General features: G+C 37.1%; 1 long non-coding RNA gene across 2 annotated transcripts in view; it reads right to left on the bottom strand.

Moving 5' to 3' along the window:
• Positions 1 to 26,391, bottom strand: part of LOC309845781 — a 129,406-nt gene extending 103,015 nt beyond the window's left edge. Inside the window, exons 1-2 of one of the 2 annotated variants that reach the window (XR_014301509.1) lie at positions 26,300 to 26,391; positions 21,645 to 21,887 (exon numbers count right to left, since the gene is read on the bottom strand). This is a non-coding gene — a long non-coding RNA (uncharacterized lncRNA). Of the gene's footprint in view, positions 1 to 21,644; positions 21,888 to 23,550; positions 23,612 to 26,299 lie in introns of those variants that run through there. The other variant, XR_014301510.1, reaches the window with a different exon arrangement.
• Positions 26,392 to 26,931: the final 540 nt, after the last annotated feature.

The raw sequence follows: 26,931 nt of genomic DNA, 5'->3' as shown, positions 1-26,931 counted from the left end.
ATTCATTTACCCATTTGCTTGTTTCTTCTTATTGTGAAGCAGCAGGCTATTGTATAGTCACACCTCAGTTTGCTTGGTGATGGAGATTTGGGTTGTTTTCAGGTACTGGATGTTATAAATGAAGTGGCTATTAACATTCTTGCACAATTCTTTTCTTGGACATATTTTCTTGTGTATTGAATAAATTCTTGTATGTGAAGTTGAATTGCTGGGTAGTATATGTTTAACTTTGTAAGAAACTATCAAGCTGTTGTCCAAAGTAGCAGTATCATTTTATACTCCCTGTAGCAGTGTTCATGAGTTCCAGTTGCTTCATATCCTCATAACATTTGGTACACCAGAGACTGTGCTCTTGCAGAATGAGTCTTCTGAAAACATGGGATGAGACTATACATGAACATAAAAAATTATGTCGAGAAATAATTAGCTAGTGAAAATAGCTGTGGCCACCTAAGCTTTCCTAAAAACTCATTCCCAATCTTTGTTTGACATCTATTAGTCATCCATAAATTAGTATCTTATCCCAATCTATCAAACATTTCTAGACTGGGGTGCCTGGATGGCTCAGTCCTTTAAGCATCCAACTCTTGATTTGGGCCTATCTCATGATCTCAGGGTCATGAGACAGAGCCCCAAGTCAGGCTCCGCATTGGGTGTGGAGTCTGCCTGAGATATGCTCTCTCCATCTCCCTCTGTCCCTCCCCCTGCTCATGTGCATGCTTACTCTCTCTCTCTCTCTCAAGAAACAAAAAACAAATTTAAAAAGTTCTAGACAAAGAATAGAAAAAGAAGAAAAAATTTGATTAAGTTATGGAGCACAATTTAGGAGTTATTTCAAAACTACTGACTTGAAGCAGCATTTCAAAGGCAGCATTTCTACCTCAACACTTTCTGCATAATGATAAAATAAAGCTCAAATCAACTGAAGATTAGAAAATTCATTCTATTAGGTACGAGCAGAGATAATCAACCAATACAGCATAAAGATATAGGGGGTAAAATACACATTTGAAAACTTTTGCCTCAGAGGGAGACCTGGTATGAACACTGATTATAACAAGCAGTTTGGCTAATCACGCGTTTGACATAAGACAAAACGGTGGGTGTTCAGATGTCTCTAAGGCTGTTGGCCATAGGTAATAAATGTAATCATCTTAAACTAGTGTTTGCTTTGAATATACCTAAATAAATGTGGCTAAAACATACACTTTTAGAATTCTATAAAGGAAATGACTAATAAGTGAATTTTTTCCTAAGGTCAACCAATTTTACCCTGTAAGAATGACACATAGATTGATATAAATGGTTTTTTAATTACATCAAAAAACCTTTAGAAAACCACTATGATTTTTCTTTCCAAGTCTCAAAAGAACATAATTCAATCTGGCAGCTAAAATTTTGAAATCAATTTGCAAAAGGCATTTAACTAGCAGTTAATAATCAGTGACAGGCTCTTTGAATTTTCCTAATAACAGTAATAAAAGTTTTTTCTCTTAATTGACCATATTATAACATCTTCCTTTTTATAGAAAATAGTTAACACTTTAGTGATCTTGTTAAAAATGTTTCTATGTTGCACACACCAAAACCTCCATAAGAGATTAATGTTTTAATGTATTATATATACTTTTCCTGTCATTTACTGAAAATTCTCAAGAGCACCAAGGGAATAAATATCATAGACAGTTTTCTATAACTTCTGATTTTCTAGCATATGCAATTCATATGGGTTATGCAAATAACTTTAAGTATTTACTAATGGTGTTTTAAGAATCGACAGTTTAATTAGCAAAATGGTTTTCTGACCAACCAAAGAAGTAAGCTTATTTTAAATACCTGACTTGCCTTTTAAATTAGAAAACCTTATTATATTTTCAGTATCCTGGGGCATTCACTGCACCAGCTCGCCCTATGGACCTTGCTAATTAGCCCCCAAAGGTTACAACGATTGAATCTACAACTGCTTACTCAGATGGAACTCCCATTCATCATCTTTCTCATTTTTCTCTCAACTGTTTATGTTCTCCTGTGGCCTCATTGACATTTATGGTTTCTATGCAGCCCATAGTTAGCATATATCATGGCAGATGAATTCAGGAAACTTCTTTTCAGAATAATCACTATCTCTATCCCATGTATGTTTGTGTGAATTAAATACTATGAAGAGATGATGGCACAGACATTAACCTACTTTCGTATTACCTTTCAGTTAGGTTAGCCATCCTTATAGAGAGAAGCGTTTCAGTGGTTGTAGTATATTTTTATTTAACTGATGAAAGGTCCTCCAGGATAGCCCATGCTGAGCAATAATGGAGAATTTAAAAAATACAAGACCTCCACAATTTTTATCCATCTTTCCCATAATAAAAATTCTATTTTCTTTTTTTAAATACACTGAAATAGGTGGGAATTTCATTGTTTGCTTGCTTGCTTTCCTAGAGACAAAGAAATAAGGCTTGCAGGGACTGAATGAGCCTAGTGCCCTGTTTATACAGGATGTAACTAGTTCATTCTTCAAATTAACCACATGGGTGTCTTCTCTAAAAACATGCTTTTTGCAGTCCATCCTTAATGATTCTGGTTCTGAATAACTGAAGTAAGACTCGAAAATCTGCATTCTTAGAAGTCCCCCAGATGATCTTCACCAGGATGGATCACAACCATATTTGAAAACCCTGGTTTTGGGTGCCTGGGTGGCTCAGTGGGTTAAGGCCTCTGTCTTTGGCTCAGGTCATGATCCGAGGGTCCTGGGATCGAGGCCCGCATCGGGCTCTCTGCTCAGCGGGGAGCCTGCTTCCTCCTCTCTCTCTGCCTGTCTCTCTGCCTCCTTGTGATCTCTGTCTGTCAAATAAATAAATAATTAATTATTAAAAAAAAAAAAAGAAAACCCTGGTTTTATCTGGGGTACTGTCCTCTTTAACAACATGGAGTATCCACATGAGGTAACCGGATATAGATAGACAGATGTGGTTGGCTTTGAGAGGTTACTATGATGCCCAGGACATCATTCTGGATTCTTCCAAACCTCTCTCTATTTCTGACTCACTTTCCTTTTACCATGCCAAAAATTCATCCTCATTTGTACCTTAAAGAGGGAGAGTTAAGTGGGAAATTTTTCAGGGTGTGTGCTAAGTGATGAGGGGTAGGAAACAAAAAGAAGCACCCATTTTGTAATAAAGGAGTGGTTATGACAACTGGTGGATACAAAGATATACACCATGCTTGGGGTAGAGGCAATGAAGATGAAAGAAAGCAGCAAACACCCCCACCAGGACTGGTCTGAATAGAACAGACAGGGGGTATGGCCAAGGGAAGTCCAGTCGTGGGGAGTCCTCAAACTGTGTTGCTGCTCTGCACAGGTAGAAAAATACCATACAAAAGGAGTGAGCTTATTATTACGCTTAGCGTTTGACCACAATTTGATTTCTCCCAGACCTCACTTGATTTTCAGATCTCATGACTGCAAAACCATATAAATACCGTACCTTTAAAAAATAGAGTGGTAAATTCTTAAAATGACCCTTTGGCCTCCTAGCTGAGTCTGTCACCACCATTCCCTCGATTTTCTTACTCCCAAGTTAATGCACCTGCCATCCAATTAACACCTCATTTAACTATACACCTGAGGCCTTTGCTTCAGCACTCTATTTTGAAACAATTAGCTGAATAGGGTAGTGTGATTATAATTAGGTGAGAGACACAAAGAACAGTGTGATTAAGACTTTGCGAAAACCCTTAGTGGAAGAGGGGTCACAGTAAGAGAAACAAATGAAGTTAGGATAAAGACAACTTTCTTTTAAACTGTGAGATGTTTTGGTACATAGTATTTCTTACATTATTTATGTCACACACACAAATAGTTGTAACTCTGAATTTCAATTCTATCTAGAGACAATTGGGATTATTTCTAATGAAAATACTATGATATTTTATAAATCTGAATGGTTTTTATATACAAATATGAATTTAATTTTCCTTGTAAATTTGTAAAATCTCCTAATAAAAAACACGTATTTATATTTTCACACCTACGTGGATTTTTTTTAATTCTAGATTTTTATCATATTAAGACTTTCTAGAGCAGTGCTTATCAAACTTGAATGTGCATGAAAATTGCCTGGGGCATGTCTGTAAGAAGCAGAATCTGATTAACTAGACAAGGAATGAAGACTTTAATTTTGAATTCTAGCAAGCTTCTAAGCAATGCTCATGTTGTTATTTCAAGGGCCGACTCTGTAGCAAGGTTCTGTCTAGAATATATCTCCCAAGTAGCCAAAATGGGTTTTCACTGAAGAGGAATATTCTTTCTATTTCAAATGTTATGTTTATGAATTATCACTGGAACACAACGGAGACTACATTTCATGGCAGAAACCAATACATTTTAGTCCTCTGAAAGTTCCTCACTTTAAGAAAACATATGGTATCTTCAATGGACTTCAATTTTTTCTGGTACTCTATATAAAAAGGCTTAAAACTCTTGCTATTTTAGATGAGAGGTTTAATTAGTATTCATTAAGGAAATACAAATAACCTGACCACTCATCCTCTTACTCCCAATCTGGGATCATCTAAACAATAAAAATCCATAAAATATTTATTTGATCATTGAGGTGTAGAAATGAGTGAGGATAGGTCCTTTTTATGCCCTTAAATCTGCTAATAGTCAGCACACCAATATGTCTTTTCTAGAGAAAAAGCAGCTCAAATTAGCTAATTTGTAAAGGGTAAGACACTTGACTTTGTTAACTGGCCGATATAAAAAATGAATAAAAAGAGAGAGAAAAGAGAAAAACAACCCTCACGGAGTCATAAAAAAGCAGGGAGGGGAAAAGAGGAAGAGTCAACAATAGAAGCCAAAAGTGAAATACAAAGGGTTTCTGACCCCATGGGGGCCCATGTACATGTGCATGTAGGAGGCAGAGGAATGAAAGAATTTATTCCACTTTCTGCATCCTGAGAAATAAAAACCCAAAGGGGAAAAACTGTTTTCTTCAGTGATCAGGAGAGTTTAGGAACAGAGCTTAAATTTGGTTTGGAAGTGAAACAGACAGCATTGGGGAAGACACAGTTCAAAGGAAACCCAAAAAACACAGGCTTCAGTTGGGGAGAGGCAAGGACTTCAGGGAACAGCAGAGGCTTCCCACCTGGAGATAATAAGCAGGAACGACCTGGGCCATGTCCACTCTGGATCATATGCCATCACTTCATTCATTCCTAGAAATGCATATCACCAATAAGGTGCAGACTTTGGGTGCAGAAAGACACATTCGTTATCATCTAATCCTGCTCCTCCAGTTTGTAATGCAGTGGACTAATTCCTCCCAAAGCCTAGGTGACTGGCCCAAGGTCAGATTTTAGGCCAAGCTGATTCTGAAACCCAGTTCTCCAGACTCTTAGTCCCTGCTTGTGTCATAAAAACAAAACCCACTGAATGCCCACTAGGGCATAAGATGAACGTAGAGGAAGGATTAAGAAGAGAGAAGGAAATCCCTCAAACTCCGCCCCACCCGCACACATGAGTCTTAGTAAGGGACAAGACAGGATGGCCCGGCACAGCACGTCACCTCAGTGTGGCCTTCAGGGCTAACAAAGAAATTGTGATTAAAAAAATGGAAATACAGGGGTGCCTGGGTAGCTCAGTCGGTTAAGCCTCTGCCTTCCGCTCAGGTCATGATCCCAGGGTCCTGGGATCACGCCCCGCATCAGGCTCTCTGCTCAGCAGGGAGCCTGCTTCCCTCCCTGCCTCTCTGCCTACTTGTGATCTCTGTCAAATAAATAAATAAAATATTTTTAAAAAATGGAAATACAACAATTAATTGTCAATTAATGACAATTCTATTGTCATCTATCAACCTTTTTTTTCCCAGTTCTCAGTCAGACTTTAAACCATTTTACATTCTAGCAAGAGTTAAGATGTGAATTTATATATATAAATGAGCTTTGCAATTATCGAGGGTCAAATTTTCCTTTACAGACAAAGACTTCCTTAAAGTATGATAACATTCTTGATAATAAAGATGTTTCATTTCACAAAACATTGTTACTTTCAGAATGCTGTAAATGCAACTTAATACCTGTGCAACTTAAGAGAGTTCTCATCAATAATTCAAAAAGCAAAGCCTTGTTTCAATACGCTGTAGGACATCATGTATTAATGAGGGGCATATTTGTTGGTTCCAATATTTGCTTCCCCAAAACAATAAAAAGCTGTATTTATTTGTAACATAATTATAATAGAAAAGCTAAATTAGATGAGGAAAATTTGAGGCAAAATTTTTCCCCAAAAGACAAAAGTTATTATTCTATCAATACCAATTTATTAAAGGCATATAAATTCAGATATTAAACTCCAAAGTACACCATAGGCAGCATTTTTTATTCAACTTATGAGTTTACTGACAAAGCTTAAGGAAACTGTAAACTTTAGAGCTCCTGTTGTTTAACCTATCAGGGTTGGAGAGTCAAGTTATAGTTAGGCTATCTTTCCATATAGGAATTAAGCATGAGCACTCCTATTTTCATATATTATCATACTTTTCCCTCTACTAAATCCTCTGAACAACTAGACTCTCTGAGGCAAAAATTTTTAATTGACATTGAGTCTCAGGGAGTTAAAGGGGCCTTCGGTGACAGAAATATCCTGGACATTTCCTCACTGTACTCATTTGTGAATACTAATAAATACACTGGGATATTCGGTTTATGTACTAGGACCAACTGATTCTCACAAATGCCAAATTTTCTTTCCTGTACTAACCAGCAGAAATTGACCATTTAGGTTTTTCCATGAACTAGGCCAGCTTTTGGGAAAGGTCAAACAAAGACACTAATGTTGACAGCTAGAAGAGCATTTATAAAAACAAAAAAAGAATAAACCACAAGTTTAAAATGAGCCAGGCACATTGAGCTTTACCTATAAGCACATAGAAGGGTTATTTATTAATTAGATTAACCATTTTCTGATGGAGAGTTCAACAGAGCAGTGCCATTAAAAAAGAAATACTTATACATTGTATAATCTAGTAAAAGTCTAGTAACTGGGAGATGCAGGGCAGTTTAGGAGTTAAAGATGTGATCCTTGGAGTAAAATTTCTGGTTTAAATCCAGTGCTGTCACTAATCTATGTGACCATGAACAAGTTACTAGGTAGAAAATCACAGTACATACCTTATACTATTAATAGCCAGACTAATCTTCCCTCAGAAAATGCCCTATCCTAATCACTGACACTTGTGACTATATTACTTTACACAACAAAAGGACTTTACAGGTGGGATTAAATCAAGGATATTGAGATGGGAAGATTATCCTGCATTATGTAATCACAAAAACCCTTTAAAAAGGGAAGCAGGAGGGCTGGGAGAAGGAGATGGGAAGCCCATGGCAGCAGTCAGAGTGATGCGGGTTCATAAACCAAGGAATGTGGCAACTTCTAGAAGGAGAAATAGGCAAGGAAACGGACGCTCCCCAGAGCCTCTAGAAAGAGCCCAGCCCTGCTGACACCTTGAATCTAGCTCAGTGAAACTGATTTCTGATCTCCAGATCCATAAAATAATAAACTATGTTGTTTTAAGCCACTAAGTGTATGGTAATTTGTTGCAGCAGCAATATACTACCTTGTAGGGTAACAGATGTAGTAAATATATGTAAAGCATTTAGAATGGTAGCCCAGAACATGGTAAGTGCTATGCACGTCAGGTATTATTACCATAAATCAGATTATTTCACTTCTGTGCTTAAAAACCTGTTGTCTTCCCTAAATGCTGTGAATGAAATTCATTTGCTGAATTCTATCTTCTAAAGTTTGTGTTCTTCATTTTCTGCTGACTTCTTGAAACCTTTCAAGCCATACCTGTCCAGCCACAGTGACTTCTTTCAGTCCTTTTAAAAATGCCTTTGAACCTCAGGACCTTTGTAATAGTTGTTCTCGTAAAATGGGGATCTTTTCCTTCATGTTTATCCCAGCTAAATTCTACCTACATTTCAAATCTGTTAAAATAGTTTGCTTCAAAAAGGCCTTTCCTGAATATAGAAACTCCCTCAGAATATCGTATTCTTAACTGCCAATAAGCACACGAAAGATGCTCAGTATTACTTGCCATCAGGGAAATGCAAACTAAGAACTGCAATGAAACACCACTAGATAACAACTGGGAGGGTTAAAATAGAAAAGACAGATAACAGCAAATGTCAAGCAAGGATGGAGAAGAATTGGAACCTTCATTTACTGTTGGTGGGATTATAAAATAGTGCAGCCACTTTGGAAAACAGTTGGGCAGTTTTTTAAAGTGCTAAACATAGAGTTACATCTCGTAATGTATATAATTGTCAAATCACTATGTTGTATGCCTCCAAATAATATGCTATTGTATGTCAACTATCCAATTTAAAAAAGTAGTATGACCAGTGGTCCAGCAATTCCACTCCTAGGTAAATACACAAGAGAAATAAAAACATATGGGCACACAAAAACCTATCCATGAGTGTTTCACAGAAGCATTATTTGTAACAGAGAAAAAGCATTAACAATGCAAATGTCCATCAACTGATGAATGGAAAAACAAATATTGTCTATTCATACAATGGAATATTACTCAGCAATAAAAATAAGGTACTGATATATACTACAACATAAATGAACCTTGAAAACATGATACTGAGAGAAGCCAGTAACAGAGACAGCAGGTAGTATATAGTTCATTTACATGAACTACCCAGAATAGACAAACCCATCGAAGTACAAATTTGCTGAGTAGATGCCAGGAGATGAGGGAGTAGGGACTAAGGAGTGATGGATTATGGGTACTGGAGTTTCTTTTTGGGGTGCCAAAATGTTCTCAAATCTGGTGATGGTTGTAAAACTCTGTGACTACACTAAAAAATATTGCATTGTATATTTTAAAAGGACAAAACTCATCGTATGGGAATTATATCTCCAAAAAGCTGTTTTGGGTTTTTTTTTTTTAGATTTAAAGAATACTGCATTCAGTATCATGGTAGCAATTACCATAATTTGAAATCACTGTAAGTTCTAAAAAGCCAGACACATATCTGGGTTTTTTTTCTTCATTGCTGTGTTGTACGCCCTCCACCTCCTATCATGACAAGTATGTGGTAAATGTTCAATATTTGCTAAAGAAGTGAAAAGGATTCTGACTGGTATGTGTAAATGACACAGCAGTGATGATGACATACGGAAAGCAGCCATCAGTTTGAGCCTAAACAAGGCAACAAAAGCTAACCTTGAAAACCAGCTCTGCTTCTACTTTTTTTTTTTTTTTAATTAAATTCACTTGCTGTTGTTACCTGACTCCTTTAGCAACCAAGCTTATCCACAATGTTCATTTCTAAACTAGCTTCAGAGAAGCACAAAATGTCATTTTTAGTCAGAGAACAATTTGGGGCATCAACATCCTCATGACACCATTGTTGAGCGCATTAGAGCCTCAATCTTCTGGCATGTTTCCTGTCTTCCAGAACACAGACATGGCTCTGTCTTTGCTGTTCATCCAGATATCCTTTGTCTTTTCTCATATTTACTCATTCAACATGTGTTTCATGCACCCTTTCTCCAGGTGATAAAAATATAAAAATTAGGGCTCCTGGGTGGCTCAGTGGGTTAAAGCCTCTGCCTTCAGCTCAGGTCATGATCGCAGGGTCTTGGGATCGAGCCCAACATCAGGCTCTCTGCTCAGCAGGGAGCCTGTTTCCACCAGATACGCCCTCAAGAAACCAAAAGAATGTCATAGGAGACAGAGGATTGAGATGAGTTTTGTAACAGAGTATCCTACTGGAATGTGGAGGGAAACACCGTAATGGAAACTGCCTTGGTAATTTCGCCACATCTGCCATGTAATTCCAGTCAAGCACAGCATCCAGTACCATCCATTTATGATTTAATACATTTTATTGAAGTCCTACTATTTGCCAGGCACTGTTCTGCTGGGGATATGGCAACAAAGAAAAATAACAAAAAGTCCTGCCCCCATTGAGTTTACACCGCAGTAGTGAAAGGTGAGTCAAAAAGTTAAGTAAAATAAATAGTATTTCAGATGATAATAAATGCTGAGGAAGAAACTCAGCAGGAGCAGGAGGTAGAGAGGGTAGGCACACAAGTTTGAATGGATTGTCAGGAAAGACTTCAATGAGAAGGAGATATTCAGTGGACAAAGACCTGAAGAAAGTGACCTGGGGGAGCACTCCAGGGAGAAAACAAACAAACAACAACAAAAAAAACAACCACCAGACCAAAGACCTGAGGTGGAAGTGTTCTGAAGTCTTGAAGAAACACCAAAGAGGCCTAGGTGACAAGTGTAAAGTGAGCAAGAGGGAGCTAAGTAGGGGAACAGGGTGCAAAAGTAAAGGAGGGGATTCAATCCCATAGGACATTCACTTTCCCTTTGAAGAAGATAGGAAGCACTGGAACATTTCAGAGTGAGGAGATCTGTTACCTTTCTGTTACTTTGTAACAGATCATATTGTTGTGCTAAAAATAGGTATATGGAGGAGGGAACATAATGAGGGTTGAAGTAGGGAGACAATGTTGGGAGGCTGTTGCAATGACCTGGGTGGGCTATGATCCAGGTGACTTGGACCAGGGTGATAGCAATAGAAGTGATATAAAGTGATGAGGTTTGGGATGTAATGTGGAGATGGATCCAAGGGGCTTTGCTGATTGAGTGGCTGGGGAGGTTACTGGTCATTTTAACAAGACAAATTTCAGGGGCACAGAAGGAACAACTGCCTGTTTATGGCAGGTTTAAGAGAGATGGGGAGGAAAGGAGATGGACACAGATTATAGACAACACTTCTGAATCATTCTGTTTTCAAATGACAGTAGATGGAGAGGAAGTGAGGTCAAAAGAAGGTTATTTGTTTTTTAACAAGGAGAAATAATAGCATCTTTTTTAATTGATAGGAGTGATATAACAGACAGGGAAAACTAATATGAGAAAAGGGGACAGCCAACACAAAGAGTAGATCAGAGAGGATGGGAGATAGTATAGAGTAGATCAGAGAGGATGGGAGATAGTGTACAGCAGAAATTCTTGTTCCATTAGGAGCATCAACAGTGAATCCATAGTCACGAAGACTGAGGGTACAGGCTGTGATGATCCAGGTGAGAAGAAAAGGGTCTTATAGTCTTGGAAAGCTGCCCTTTTTTTTTCCCTGTTAACTCATGAGATAAAAAGCAAGGTTTTCAGTAGAGAGTGAGGGTGGTGGAAACTGACTTGGCCATGCGGGGAAAAAGGTGAGGGTAAAAAGAGTCAGTCTCCTGGAGAGAAAGAGAACTTAAATATCCGGGTGTAAGTGTGCAAGTGACTGAAGTGTGTGAAGGACATTACTGATGAACAGGAAGTCCAGGAATAAAAAGCCAGAATATTATAGCTAGCGAGCTCTAGAAATAGTTATATAGATATGCTGAAATCAGTCAACAAGAATCATAATAAGGAAAGTATCACGGGAGAGTAAGCTGAGCTGAAATCTTCAAGTTTTACTAAACTCTTTGACTTAAGTTTGAGCCTCTGTTTTCATTTTTATTGAACACTAAGTCACAGTTTCAAAAATGTTTATCTTTTACCAATTATTTCCTTTCTTTCTTTTACCTTCCTTTAAACAATTAAGAATGGGAATTTACAGGTTAGCCTGTGACTAGTATGTCTACATAAATTTTTAAAATTATAAAGCACACAATGAATATAAGCATATACCTACAATGAATCCAAACCTGAAATAGTCACTCAATGATTTATACTTAGAAAAGAAAATTTTCCATTGGGTAGAAGAGAAAAAAAATACCAGTTTTATTTCTTTGATACATAGTTTTAAAGAAAAGAAAGCTTTAAAAAGATGTTGTTAGTAAATGTGCGCAAATTTAAAATGTTGCAATGATTGAGTTCAATGACTCTAGCTGGTGAATGTCTAGCCAGAATAATGTTAAGCAAAACAGTCAAAAAACAATCATAAGTGAAATCCATCACAGACCCATCACTTCACATTCATCCACTAATCTTCAGCAAGATGCCAACTGTGAATCACATGGATTTCTGGATGTGAAAGGGTATCATCTATAATACCCAGTGTTGATAGAAACCGTCAGATCCATGCTCAGTTGCCTACTGGTGATGGTCATTGATCTGTTCTTATAGAAAGACAAAGACTTATGAATTTTGGACACCATTTTGAAGCAGGTTTCTACATGCTACCCCATCAATCACCTGTAGAATATTAATCAAACTCTAGCTACTTTAAGTTTCAGAGGGTTCAGTCCTTTCCAGACCGGATACTGGGGAAGTGATGTATAAGATTAATGAGGGACCTAAGTTGATATTGGACGGTTAACAGCTCAACAGCAGAACAGGGATTCAATTAGTTTGGGCTACCTCTCAAGTTTTAAGCCTAATCCCTCACATGAGAAACACAAAACGAATACAGTAATATTTATTAACATTTGAGAGCCCCAGTAATCAAAACTCCAAATGTCTTCTTTGTAAGTGATGTCAAATTAAAGCATGGAAAATTGTACACACCTTGAAATTTTCAGCACTCATTTTTAGTTCATACATAGCAATCACTTTAAATTTGTTTAAAGGTAAGTGCTTTCTTTTGTTATTTTTAGAAAAAGAAATTTAATGTGAAAGAATGTGAGGGCCATTTTAGGATATGGATATGAAAAGAATCAAGTAAAAATTCAACTTAAGGAAAAACAAGAGATTTGAGGAAAAGGAAGACTGATGAACTGAATAAATACATGTGAATGGGTGAGGACAGTCATAAAGCGGTTTACAAAATTTAGGACAACATGACCTACCACCAATCATTTCCATCTACACTACAGAAAAAAACTCCGTAAAGAAAATCACCCGACGTTCCAACAAAATCTCAGTAAAATTGATGCAGTAAATTAAGTGACCATCATGAATAACCCATTTCTCCAGTTATGTGTGAGAAGGCTGAAGCTATCTCATGGGTGCTATATGATGTTATACATTTGTGGTTAAGCAACCTGTCTTTGTCAGTTTGAGCGGCTATAACAAATTACCATAGACTGGGTTGCCTAAACCACATTATTTCTCACGGTTCTGGAGGATCCAAGTCTGATCACGGTGCCAGTGTGATCACGTTCTGGTAAGGACTCTCAGTAGGGTTGCGGATGACTGACTTCCCGTTGTATCCTAATATGGTGGAAAGATGAGTGAGCTAGCTCTTTGACTTCCTCTTATCAGGGCATTCATCCATTCATGAGGTCTCTTCCTTTATCACTTAATTATCTCTCAGAAGCCCTACTTCCAAATACCATCACAGTGGGGATTAGATTTCAATATATGGACACAAACCTTTAGTCAATAGCACAGCTGTTGATTCATGAGAAAAACAGGGACAAAGCTATATTGGAACCAAAGAGAAAACCAGAATAAAAGTGTGAATTAGAACAAAGCCACTGGAGCAAGAATGCTGATATTATGCATCCATATCATGGATGAAGAGGAACTGAGTGAATCAAGAAGGAACTGCTAGAAGACCTGTTTTTGGAATTCGACCCTGGGTTGAAGGATAAGAAAAGAACTGATTATGTTCCTCTTCATGTAGAATCCAGGGTGAGGAGCAACTAGTTCAGTTTTGTTTTGGTTTGGTTTTTATTGAAGCTGAGCTGATAGGTGCAGAGGTAACAGTATTATTTTAAATTAGCTGTTATACTGAAAACCCAGTGGAAAAGGGTCTTAATTTTCCATCACACACTGGTAGTTAAGCAAAAAGGACAAGTCGAACAGAGAAAGAAACATATAATAATCAGTAACTCGGAAATCTAGTTGATCTTTGCAACACTGCTATCAGTCTATATGCTTGCCAACCTGTATCCACCTTGAATACTAACATTTTTCCCACTGATTCTCTCCTACTCATGAAAGACTAAATATATGACCCTCTCAAGACACTCCTGGGTGGTTGGTGAGAGGAGCTGAGATGGAGTATGAAAAACTACTATTGAGCCAACCTATTGTCCAAATGCCCTGTGCTGACCCTCAAAATTTCCTAGTATCATCATTCTGGATACATGGCACAATTATAGCTTCTTATCTCCTTGAGGTTAGGAATGGCTATATTACTTTTTTTTTTTTTAATAGAATGCAGGTGGAGGTGATATGTGTCACTTCTGGGCAGGAGCATTTAATTGCCACTGAAAATTTTTCAGAATTCTCTTCCTTGGCTCTTGCAATCATGGAAGCATATGTTGCTACTGAGATGCAAAGCTGAGCTATCATATGGAGGACAGGTGCCTAAAGTACAGTGCCCTCTATCTGAACAAGACTTAAACTTTTGTTTTTAGGCCTCTGACATTTGGGTTTGGTTTTTTTTTTGGGGGGGGGGTGTTTATTACTGAAAAATATCCTAGCCTATCCAGACTAATACAAGCCCAAACTTCCCCCAAAAAGACTCAGAATAAACCAAAGAAACACCTTAACTCTTCGTTATCGAAGCTGGCAGATAATTATGTTGGCAGGTAGCTTTATGTTAGAAGACTCATTTGCATCTCTATCACTGAGGTTTACAGGACTGCCTCTTCATATTCTTTATTAAAACACAACCCTTAGTGCAGCTATATACTGAAAACCATGTACCAAAGAAAGTTATGAAAACAACTCATTTACTGACTGCATTCCATATATCCACTAACCTCTACTTGCTAGACTTCCTCTGAATTGCAAGTCCTTTAAAAGAATGCTGATTTAGCCTAAGACCCTAAGATTTCTTCCACATCTTTTAATTTAGTTGTAAAATAGGACTGTATTTTATTTTCAGCCTTTTATTCATTTCATAGGACTTCTAAGAACTTTTGCTATAAATCTGGGTCAGAAAGATAAATGAGCAAGGTAGTAAACATTTTCAATTTTGTGGGCTCTCTGATCTCTGTTGCAACTTCTCAATTTTGTCATTGCAGCAGGAAAGCTTCCACAGACAAAACAACAAATGAATGTGCCTATTCACAAAAATTCACAACAGGCTGGTTTGGGCCCACAGATAAGATTTTCTCATATCTTGCTTTAGGTGTTATTTCCATTTAAGTCACATCCCTATAATTCTGTATCATCAGCTACCATTATAGCTTATTTTGGGACCATATTAATTAAATTGCCATGCCATCTAACAATTTATCTGATAGTCTACACAGTCATGAAATAAAATACATATCCTATTTATGCTCTAGGCTTAATATCCTTTTTCAAAAAATAATTTTTTATAATACTAGTTCCGAAGGTCTAGATGCAAAAAACAAACTAAATGTTCTATCTTTGTAGAATATTCATAATCCCATTTTTGCCCAATAATATATTTTAAATGGACCTCTTTTACAGAAACATTTATTTTTTGCTTCAAACAAATACCAAGAGATAAAAATCTTGGTGAGATAAAGGAAAGAAAGAGATGACAGTAGCCACTGCAGAAGAGAATGGATGTGTAAAATAGTTTTCAGAAAATGAAATCATGACTGACATGATCTAACATCTCTCCCTCAGGAAAACACTAGCCCATACCAATTTAGGTCTGTGTTTATTAGTTATAAAACATCTCTAAAACAGCCACATATACAGGAGACTATTGGAAAGAAGAGGAAAGGAAGAGAAAGAAAAAAAAATGCCTATATACATGAATCTCTTAGAAGGAAAACAAAATAGTGTCACTCTTTTCAATTTCAATCTCATGTTAATTTCTTTTAATGCAATATATATATATAAACACATATATGTATGTATGTATATATATGTGTGTGTGTGTGTGTGTATATATATATATATATATATATATATATATATATATAAAGTTTTTATTTAAATTCCAGTTAACATACATTGTAATCTTAGTTTCAGGTGTACAATATAGTGATGCAACACTTCCACAGTAGGGCTGGGCTCCTCACAGCAAGTGCCCTCCTTAATCCCCATCTGATGTTTCCCCCATCCCCCCACCCATCTCCCTTCTGGTAACTGTCAGTTTGTTTCCTATAGTTAAGTCTGTTTCTTGGTTTGGCTCCCTTTCTCTTTTTTTGCCCCCTTTTAATGCAATGTATCTTTAATTACTGGAGCAAAGAAGCAAACAAGGAAGCCAGCTACAGCAAATGAATTCAGCACAGTTATTTAAAGAGATGAATTATGATAAGACCCAAGGCTATTTTTGTTTCCTGCTTCAAACAGCATGTGTATGGGGGGAAAAGATATATGTATAACACAGTAGTGCAGTGTCTCAATGAGCATACCAGAACACTAATTAAAATCAATTTTATTGGCTTCTAAAAGATATATGAAAGAACTTTGTCTTTTAATGTACTTGGTTCGTTTGTTCCTATATAAACCCCTGAATATACCCATCAGTTGATTTCTAAAGAAACTGGGATAAGTTCTCCACTTGACTGCTTCATTGCTCACTTAGGATATAACCAAGGACAAGCCCTTCTTCAAAGGGAGGAAAATAGATTGATGCAGACTGAAATGGTTCAAGCATGAAATGGCTTGTAATGTGTCCCTGTGTCTCAAGCAAAAGTGGAAGCGCTTCTCTGTTCAGGGTGCTTTCCTGCAGTGGAAGTGCCACAGAACTGGAGATGTCACCGAGCCTGAGCAGCACGGAATACTAAAAACAGACCAGCCAAGAGATTTGTACACACACAGACTCTGGATGAAAGCTGGCTCACCTACTACAAACTAGAGGAGGTTGTGCAAAATACTTAATCATTAAATGTTTTGGTTCTCTCAACTATTAGGCTGAGCTATATTAGCTGCCAATTTTTGGCTATTTTTAATCTACAAAATTGGCAATTTCTTGATTCATCATCTGCATCTACATCATTCTATGGCTGTGATTGAATTTTTAGATGTAAGTTTATAAGTCTAGAAACTTATAGGTACAGTATGAATGCATTTATGATTTTTGTACTTCCTCTAAGAAAAATGATTGATTAGCAGGTTATTAACTATTATTTAATAACAGCTGCAATTCATTTTACTTAGTTGGTTTATATATGCAAATTAATAATTGATAAGTTCATATTTGTCACTAAAGAAATACAACTTGTATTCTAGAATAACTGATTTGTGTATATCTCTGTGGTCCTGGGATCCTAAAGTTTACTTCATCATTGGTAGAGCCTTTGCCAACAGTCATGTCATCAAGTTAGACATGTCCCGCGCAATAACATGCTCTCCTGATAGAGTCTTAAGACATCTGGTTGCCACCTTTCTTATTCCAGGTTAGTATGCATTTGTAAAGTTTTTTTATTGATACTGTCAAGCTCTGTCAAGATGTTGCAGCAGTGATTTCACTTGTGACCACCATCTGCATGAATAAACCTCCAGGTATAGAGCAGAACTCATTATTATTTGAAATGGGATCTGTTCCTTACACATACATTCATTCAGCTCTAGCCACACCCAGGTATACAACACTGAAATGCTTAGATGTTTGCCTTCAAAAAAAAATACACATTCATAAAGTTATTTAACTCTTTAGCTGAGGGCATATTTGCACAGTACTGTAAAACCTGGGAATTTTGGTCCAATATCCATTTGATATATCTTAAGTTTGAATTAATCCAAGGTAAAGGGTTGAGTATGGGGAGAAGACTGAAGCAGGACAGTAGAATGTGGTCACTAAGTCTCTAGGGTAATTAAGGAATCTCTAATGAGTAGTTTTAGAACTGAAGAAACAAACGACAATGCATAATTAATAATGAGATATGACAAATTTGCTGATAATGTTTATCATTACAATTAAACCATGAAAGGCACTTGACTCCCATTGGAATGTAGCAAGTGTTTTGTGGTTGCAATGCATCTCCTACTCAAATTTCTCAAAATGGTTTTTAGATACTCAATTAGGTTGAAAACCCTCAAGAAAACCATTTACAGTCAGAAGAACACGTCACCCATCTCCTCCTTTATATCTGGAGTTTACTGATGGTGACATCAATGAAAGAGGCTATACACCTCCACAGTTTCAATCATACTCTGGAAACTAGAGAATGCTAAATATTTTATTACTCTTTCATTCTCAGTTATTTCACAGGTTGCAGACTGTTCTGGAAATAACTGGAGATAAAACCTGAACATTGGTGAATTTTCTGAAGAGTCAAGATCCATTGGAAACTAGGCTGAGACCAAAAGTCTTGGCCAAATTTTAGAAGGCGGCAAATGTTTGGGTGCCTGGGTAGCTCAGTGGGTTAAGTGTCTGCCTTCAGCGCAGGTCATGATCCCAAGGTCCTGGGATCAAGTTCCGCACTGGGCTGCTTGGCAATGAGTCAATTTCTCCCTCTTGCTCTCCCTCTGTGCTCTCTATTTCTTCCTCTCTCAAATAAATAAAACCTTTAAAAAAGTAGTTTATATAGAAGAAGACAATTGAAAAAAAAAGAAGAAGACAATTGTTCACTGACAAAGTTTTCCATCAGAGAGCCTCTTCTTGTGTCCTTGTGAGCTTTGCCCACTTCGTACAGTCCCATGGCCCTTCTCATGCCTTAAGCAGCCATGGTCCAGAATACAGAATAGGTTACTTTCATATCCATTTTTAATTTTACAGATTAGTTTACAATTATTTTACAGCTCACAATAATGGTAGCTAATAGAGTAACACTCACTATCAGTAATAACTGCATTTTTATCTTCAGGAAAAAGTCCAAAAGAGTAACTAATGATGTAAGTTTTAAGTATCCTAATACCGAGAGAAGCTATTTACTGGTAGATATCTTCAGAAATTTTCAAAGCATCCTGGTGACATGGTCCTGTATTTCTACCTTACAAAACATCACTCCTGTTACAAATCAATCAAGAAACACTTATTGTGTGCCCCGTATTACAACATGAGATAAAGTTCTTCTGAAAAAAATCTGATTTTTTTTTTTTTAATTTTAGCCTTCTAGATATTGCAGTGTCATTTGAGAATGCCCAGCTGCCAAGCAAAATTGCTCAGAGGTGAAAAACTGCAACTTGCAAAAATCTAACCAGAGTACTATAGGAGCCTTTGGTGCTAACCACTGAATAAAAATCCAGCAGAGATCTTATTCAGATAGCAGAAGTTCCCCCCCCAGAATAGCTTTGCATAGTGAAGCACAACAAAAAAAGGAACAAGCAAGTGTCACAGGAGAAAAACCTGAACTTTACAACAATGTGTCTTTTACCAAATATTTTGTGGAGTAAGCGTCTGTGGAGATTCAGGTCGGCGTGGGGGGGATTGTTTTCCTCCTTCTTCCAAGAACCATGTGTGGACGGACACCCTGTTCAGCCTGCATCTCTGAAGGTAGTTTAGCTAGATAGTCTAAGGTCTATCCTTAGACTAAGGACAGCAATGCAAGTCCTTCATTACCTGAGAAAATCTCTCCCAATGCCCTCTTCTCCCTCACACCTCCCATCTATAACTAATTTTGTGGTCAAAGGGCCAGCAACGAATGGCTGCATAGGTGGGAAAATAATGTAGAAACTGAAGCAACCCGTGGAATATGCAACTGTAAGTAAACTGAATATATTTTCTGGCAATGAGGTCATGGGCTGATGGCCTTTGAAGCACTGATGACAAACAGACCGCCCATGGGACAAATTTAACTGACAAATGGGTTTTAAATGGGTTTATTTTCTCAGACATGTAATTAAAAGCAGACATAGTCTTCTAAGAGAAAATAAAAATTGTATCTTCCCAGACAGCAGATTTAAGGCTTCAATGTCTGCCTTTGCAATCATTACTTCCATAATATTCATTTTTAAACCACCATATCCTTAACTTACTTCTAAAAGGGAAAAACATGAATGTTAAAATATTAAGTGTTAATGACTAGTTTATCTCTAAGCATTACATGACCTGAATCCTTGAAAACTTAAAATTATATGGAAAGAATACTGTCAATAAAACTTTGGATAACTTTCTTATCATCTTCCTCAGCTAGCTTGGAAAGAAAGAAAGCAAAACAGCATTGTACTATACTGTAAGTAGTAAAAACAGTTTAAAGTTAAGCTTAAAATCATGGTCCACAGAAAGTCACTGGCAGGGGGGTGGGTGTTGTTAGAGAAGAAACCATCTGAATGGGGAAACAAAAACTACAGACACTAATGAGGTCTTGTTTTGTTTTGTTTTGCAACATTTTACTAGTATGTCTTCTGAAATACATTGGAGGTAATTATACACTTTTATTACGGAAGATTTTAAAAATACCTGCACTTCTTCTCGTTTCAAAATATGATTATAGTTTGATTTTCTAGCATGATTAAAACAGTTGAAAACCAGTAATCTCTGATGTTAATAATAATCCCTTTTACCCCTATGTTTTCTTCTCATTATTTTCTCACCCTGCCTTGTTAATTATCACTTTTTACAGTTTAAAAGTTCTTCCCTAGGGAAAATAAAACAAGGAGGAGGAAGAATTTAGCTTGAAAGTATAATTCTTTATTTTTCTTCTTCCAAACAATGTTGACCTAATTTTATAATACCCACTTTGCAAATTTGCGAATAACAGAACTTCGTTCCTTAGTTACCTGAAATACCAGATGAAAGTATACTAATGCTATTCAGTCTCTAGTACTACAGTCTTCATATATTATATCCATATCCTCAACTTATTTGATTGCTTTAGTTAAATTGAATTTATTAAAAGTAGCTATATGAAAATAAATTTTTAAAAAATAGCTATATGGAAAGAACTATAATTGCCATTCTTAGAAAACATCTATGTCAGCAGCTTTCATTAGGTGTCCATTCCTTTCTCCTTTGAACTTTAGTGATGTGTTCTCCCTGAGGTTCTTCGTATTTTCTCATGCTAGGAGTCTCCTTCCACCTCTGAGGTTGTATAATATGGCAAACACACCCTGTTCTACAGTAAGGCAGAATAGCCTCATTGGACTAGAATTTTTCTGCATCCTGTTGTTAGCAAAACTTTTAAGAGTAGGATGAATAGCAAGCTTGTGCAATACTCTAAGCTCAAGTGACCTGACTTCCATTTATCAGCCTAAAGGGAATATCTGATTGGGTCCAGGTTGCCTTACTCAGTTCTGGGGAGTCCCTCCTGGGAAAGTCCATTCAGTGGTGATATACTTCTGTTATATCAGTACTGTACTATTTTAAGTTTACCTTCATGACAATCTTTAGTTTGTTGCTAGATAGCTAAACTAATTTATTCCTTACAGGTTTTAGAAATCATGGTATAACATACCAAAATTACCATTTGGAATATACATGTGTGTCTGTGTATAATATTATATATGTTAGGATTCTTTAGGTGAAAATAATAAAATATCCACCACCTTGGTCTTAACCCAGTGAGATAAGAATCAAATTTCAGGCCTACAGACCTGTAACAGAATAAATTCATTGTTAAGCTTATGGTGATGCTACAAGAGACACAGAATACTAATGCACTGAATTAGGACACATGGACTGGACAAATTTATACCCACTGCTCAAAATGGCGCAGTAGCAAGGGAAATGCTATGAGCTGGTTGACTGAGGCAAAAATTAAGTAACCAAACAAATTATTCTGGAGAAAAAGATGGGGTAAGAATCAATGAGCTTACCTTTGAAGCTGGGAAAAGCAACCCACATGATTTGTGTCTATCTCACAATAAAGACTAATGTGGATAGGAAGTCTAAAATATGTTCCTTAGTACACTTACCTCAGAAGGCATGCGAAACTGGCAGGTACCTTTAAGATTTGATGGTCTGTTCAGCCAAAGGTCATTCACAAAAGTGGTTTCTTCTTTTCTTTCTAAGAGGGGTATGGATTAATTTTTCTTCCATGTCTTACAACTTCTCTTGATCAATGTATTTTTAATGTCTGAGGAGGCTGTAATTTGTCACAGAGTCTGTCTGAAATGAGGTGAATGATGTTTCATGCTTGGAGACAGCTTGCTCGATGCCTAATGGAGGAAAGAATGATTCAGTGGAAGAAAAATGAGGCTAAGATACAAGTATGACCAAGTGTTTATGGGGTACAATGTTTTTATTACTTTGAACAATATAAGATCACAAATGCATAAAAAAATATTACAGCAACCTGTTTAAATTTATTATATAATTCTTGTTCACTGAGGTATTTTGAGAATTCTTTAAATGTGTATTAACAAAGACCTATTCTCTAACTTTTTATGCTTATTTCCATTTCTGGCGTAAAGTAAATGCTCTATAAATATTTGCTGTCATCAATGCTATTTTATCTATATAATGAGTATCTACAGTGTATGAGATGACTCATTTCTTCCTGAGTCATCAGGAAGAACTCTGAGCTGAAGAAGACTATTCCCCTCTGAAGGTAAAATTAATGTCAACCCCAAACAGGAAGCAATAGATCATTTCCTAGACATGTGGGAACAGTAAATTGGGCTAGAAACAGGATTCAATTTAATCAGTGATGTTAACACTTAGGTATACAAGTAAAATCTTGTAACTTTCTACCGCTCTCCAAAGAAGAGGGAATCAAAATTGTGAGGGACATGAGCACTCAATCACGAAAGGATATTTGCTCAGGCATCTTCATGGCCTAGAGGACCTAGCCTTCTGGACCTGTCATTTCCCTTCAATCACCATGTGACCACGTGGTTACTGAAATCCTCAGTTTCATTGATCTTAGGACATAGCACCATAGAGACAGGATATGAGAATATGCTTATATGGCTCCAAATATAAAATTAATTGATATGCTTATCACATCTGAGCCAGTGAGCTTGTCAAGCTAGTCAAATTGTCCTAGATAATACTGAAAGAGTTCAAGGCCCAAAAAAAGAATTTAAACTTGGGCAAATTCAACTCTATAGGGTCTCTTACCTCAAGGCAACTCCAAATCTCAACAAGCCTTTGGCCTTTCTATTCAAAAAACTCTACAGTTCATTAAATAAATTTAAAAAAATGTAAACCGTTTTTGGAATATTGTAAAAGGCAGGAACTGTCTACATATATTCTATAGTTTTAGGGCTGAATGTTACTTTTTCATATTCTAATTTTTATAAAACATGGTAAACTATGGATAGTGGATATGCCTCTGTATTTTTCAAAATAGTTCACTGATCATACTACCTAACCATGGTTCTCAGTCAGGTACCACTCCACAGTTTCCCAGACACATTTGTAAATATGGGAGTGGGAATGAAAAGAGAGGAAGTTTCTCTTGTCAAAACTATTAGGTGACTGTGGTATCTAGGACCCAAAGGGTCAGGTATAGTCAACTTGGTACAACACTGGGAAACTCACACATGAGAAAGGAAAAACAAAAAACTGTCTTGTCTCAAATGCCAACTCTATTTCTGTTGAGAAACATCGCTCTTAGTTTCTTAAGACATAAGGATTGATTGTGACTTTCTGAGGTTATGATTTAAAACAGAAAGACACTAAGTACATTTCTTGCTGCTAGATCATGAAATAGTACCACCAGTCTGACTTTTTATTCCCACATCATTGTATAAAGCAGTGGCAGAGGAGGCATGGGTGTCGGTGTGGGTACTGCTGGCTTTGCAGGAGTTTCTTTACTCTTTTAAAGGTTCTAACAATAAAAAAGATCAGTCAAAGCAGCCAAGTCAGAGAGCTCACCTTGGGGGTTGGGTGGAGAGATTGGAGAACTGAAAACAAAGTCCCAGTCCTCACTCAGCTTGGCATGGATCAGTCATTCACTTAATACTTATATAATTATTCAGTAACACTTGTTTCTACTAGACTTAATCATCCAAAGGTGACAGTAGAGTGGGAACGTGTGATCACCCAAGCATTTTCTCAAGCAGATGACAAAGACCAGCATTATATGCACGCTTTGCTGATGTAGAAATAGGTTGAGATACAAACAGGGGCTGATCAAATATCAGTGCAGGGCAGACCATTTACACAAAGGCATTCATTCCAGAGACAGATGCAGCTGGGGCTCACAGGCCTGCCCTAGACAAAGACTCTTCAGCTAAAAATCCTTTATGAGGGAGGTTTAAACAATCATACAATCAATTGGCATTACAGCATCCAATCTTTTTAAACTTGGTGACCAAAGATCAGTCCCAACCAGTGTACTTTCTAATTGTTGCAAATGTCGTATAAATGCCTGGCTTGTCCTACCCCAAGGTTTTCAGGAGATAAAAGTTAATTCAGAAACAAAGTTCTATCTATGGAAGTCAAGGAAGCCTTTTAAAGAAACATTATTGAGATTTTCTAATCTCTTGCCAAAATGTAGAAAAGAAAAAGTTAGATTTCAGTCCAACAATCTCAGAATCAGCAAGACAAAGACAAATAATCCAACCCCCAAAGGCAACAAAAGGCCCATTTACTATCTGACACCCTGGGTGGACTTTGAAGCCACACTTCTCCAACAATCACTGTATTATGTCCATAGAATAATGCCAACCTATTAATGTGTGGTTTGTTCAATCAATTTGGAATTCAAATCAGAGTAAATCAGGATAGAAGGCTGCCCTAACATCAAGTCACTAAGGCTAATCACATACAGAGACACAAAAAACAAACAAATAAAAAAGGTCTTCATTCCAGGAGCAGTGAAGGCAAGCTTAAAGCTTAACAGAACTCTGCTCACATTGACCTAACTATATGGTACAAAAGCATATTTTCAAAAAAAAGAAAACCTGACCTTCATGACTTTCAGGGACTCAAATGTAATTTGTGGTGTCCCTCTTGTCCTCATACCAATTCACAAAAGAACATATTCATCTTTACAAACTATTCTTAAAATTTTTAGACTTTAAACTTGAAGTGCCAATGTGATAGAAACAAGCTCCAGAGAGATTTTAAATATCTGTATGTTTAAAACTTGTTTTTAAACAGAAACATGGAACGTGTTTTTAGAATGACTAAAGCACATCCCAGCATAATATCTCCATTACCAAAATGCCTCATGACTTAGGTCACTGTGCCATGCCTTGGAAACACTAGTAATCAGATCCCACTTAATTGGTACACAGAATTAGAACAATAAGATATTCAGGAATAAAAGTCATTAGTGGAAGAAGCAGATAGAAGAAAAATAAGATTATGTCATTTTTATAAACGTCTTTGAAATCACAAGCTCTTCTAGACATTTCAAATGCTTTTTCTTTCTCAGAGACACTATTCCCTTAAACTTCCAAATTCTGTCTGAGACAAACTTTCAAATTTTTATTAAGAGCAAAATGATTAGGGAAAAGAAATCCTCATTGACCTAGATTTCTTAATACCTTATCAAAACAAATACAAATAAAATAAATTTTATTTTAAATTTTATTTTAAAATTACAGGAGACCATTTTTCTTAAAATGCAAGAAAATAAATTATGATTAAATATTAAAATTTTAATGTGTATGATTATACTTACATTCGGTATATATAAAATTACATGTCTGACTGTATAGTAAGGCATTCAGTGCAGAAGGTTTCTATGGAACTGAAACAATTGGACTAGCAGGAAATGGAAATGTCATTTGATAGCTATATGACTAATTAAGGTATTATTAGTTCAAGAGGATGCTAACTTTGAAACTGATTAAGGTATACTATTTTTTTACAGTCAGTCTTTAAGCTCTGAGCATTTCAGCCACAAGACCTCTAATCCTCTACAAATGTATAGAATGCAGCGGAAAACTGATTTGGTACTAAAGTTCTAGAAACCAAAGATCCCATAACTATGATAGTAAATAATAACAGTCTTCTCCTTATACCCCTACAATCTCTTCAATCAAGGAATTCTTATCCTATTTTAGATGGCAATATTTGGGGTGCACATGTGGAAACACAATTCAGCCAAATGAAATGAAAAGTCAAGACTGGGAACTGTTGAGGCTGCTCTTACATTCAAATATGTAGGAGTCCGTTTTCCAGTAACCATGATAGGTGGCCTGCTGTGAGCCGTACAAGGGCGGTCTGACATTGATGAAGGGAAGTGCTTCTGCCTACATAGAACAGAAACCATTGTAGATGAGCAGCAATTTGTAAATTCTAGCCCCATGCTCCTTTACGCTTGCCTTGGCTTTGGGCATGCCAGCCTTCCTCGGCCATTCTTAGCCCTTGAACTTGTCTGTTCTGTCTCCACAACGAACCTTAACAAAGTACAGCCGTCTCCCCTCGTTCACGGGAGTTACGGTTCAAGACTCCCAGCAGTCGCTTGAAATCACAGCACACATCTCTATACCACATACCGAACCCTATACATACTGCTTTTCCCTAGGCGTACACACCTATAATAAAGTTTAACTTCTAAATGAGGCCCAGTAAGAGAGTAGCAACAATAATGAAACGGAACAGTTACCACAATTTACTATAATAAAACTTGGCTGAACGTGCTGTTGCATACACGCGCAAAACACCTCACCGCGCTTTCCTCACCCTTCTTCCCAGACCGTGTGAAAAGAGCAAAGGCCTGCGTGAGGAGAGAAGCGCGGCGAATGACGTGAGCGCTCTGACGCAGCGTTAGGCTACCATTGACCTTCCGCTGATTCGTCAAAAACGAAGAGGCCCTGCTTCCAGGAGGGCAGTTGACCCGGAACCGGAACCGAAACTCGGAAACTCCAGAACGCCAAGCAAGCAGCGGATCAGCGAAACTGCTAAAGCGAAACTGCCCTCTGCCTGGGCTCATGCCCCTCCAATCCTTTTCTAGCAATTCCCCCCGAGGAAATCTTCGGGGTCATTAGCCCTAGGTCAGTTTCTCCTATGATATACTCTCAGAACACTTTTCTTTCCGAACTTTTCTTTCTGAGTATTATTCACACTTTCAGTAAATATTTGATTGAGGACACCATGTTTAATGTCCGAAGGGGCTGCCATAGTGTAAACTCCACAAGGGTCTGAATTGTATCTCCTTCCTATACTGTTAGTCTCTAGGATTTAGCACGATGTTGGGCATCAGGGAGGTGTTTAACCGAATGCATGGAGTGAATGAGGGAAGGAATGAAATGGGAAGAATATGAAAGGGACTCTTTGGATACTTGGACTCAGTAACTTCTG

This window comes from Mustela nivalis (assembly GCF_964662115.1).
Source record: "Mustela nivalis genome assembly, chromosome: 12".
Lineage (NCBI taxonomy): Eukaryota > Metazoa > Chordata > Mammalia > Carnivora > Mustelidae > Mustela > Mustela nivalis.
Note: the sequence above shows the minus strand (reverse complement) of the source record. Positions and strands in the feature narration are given on the sequence as shown.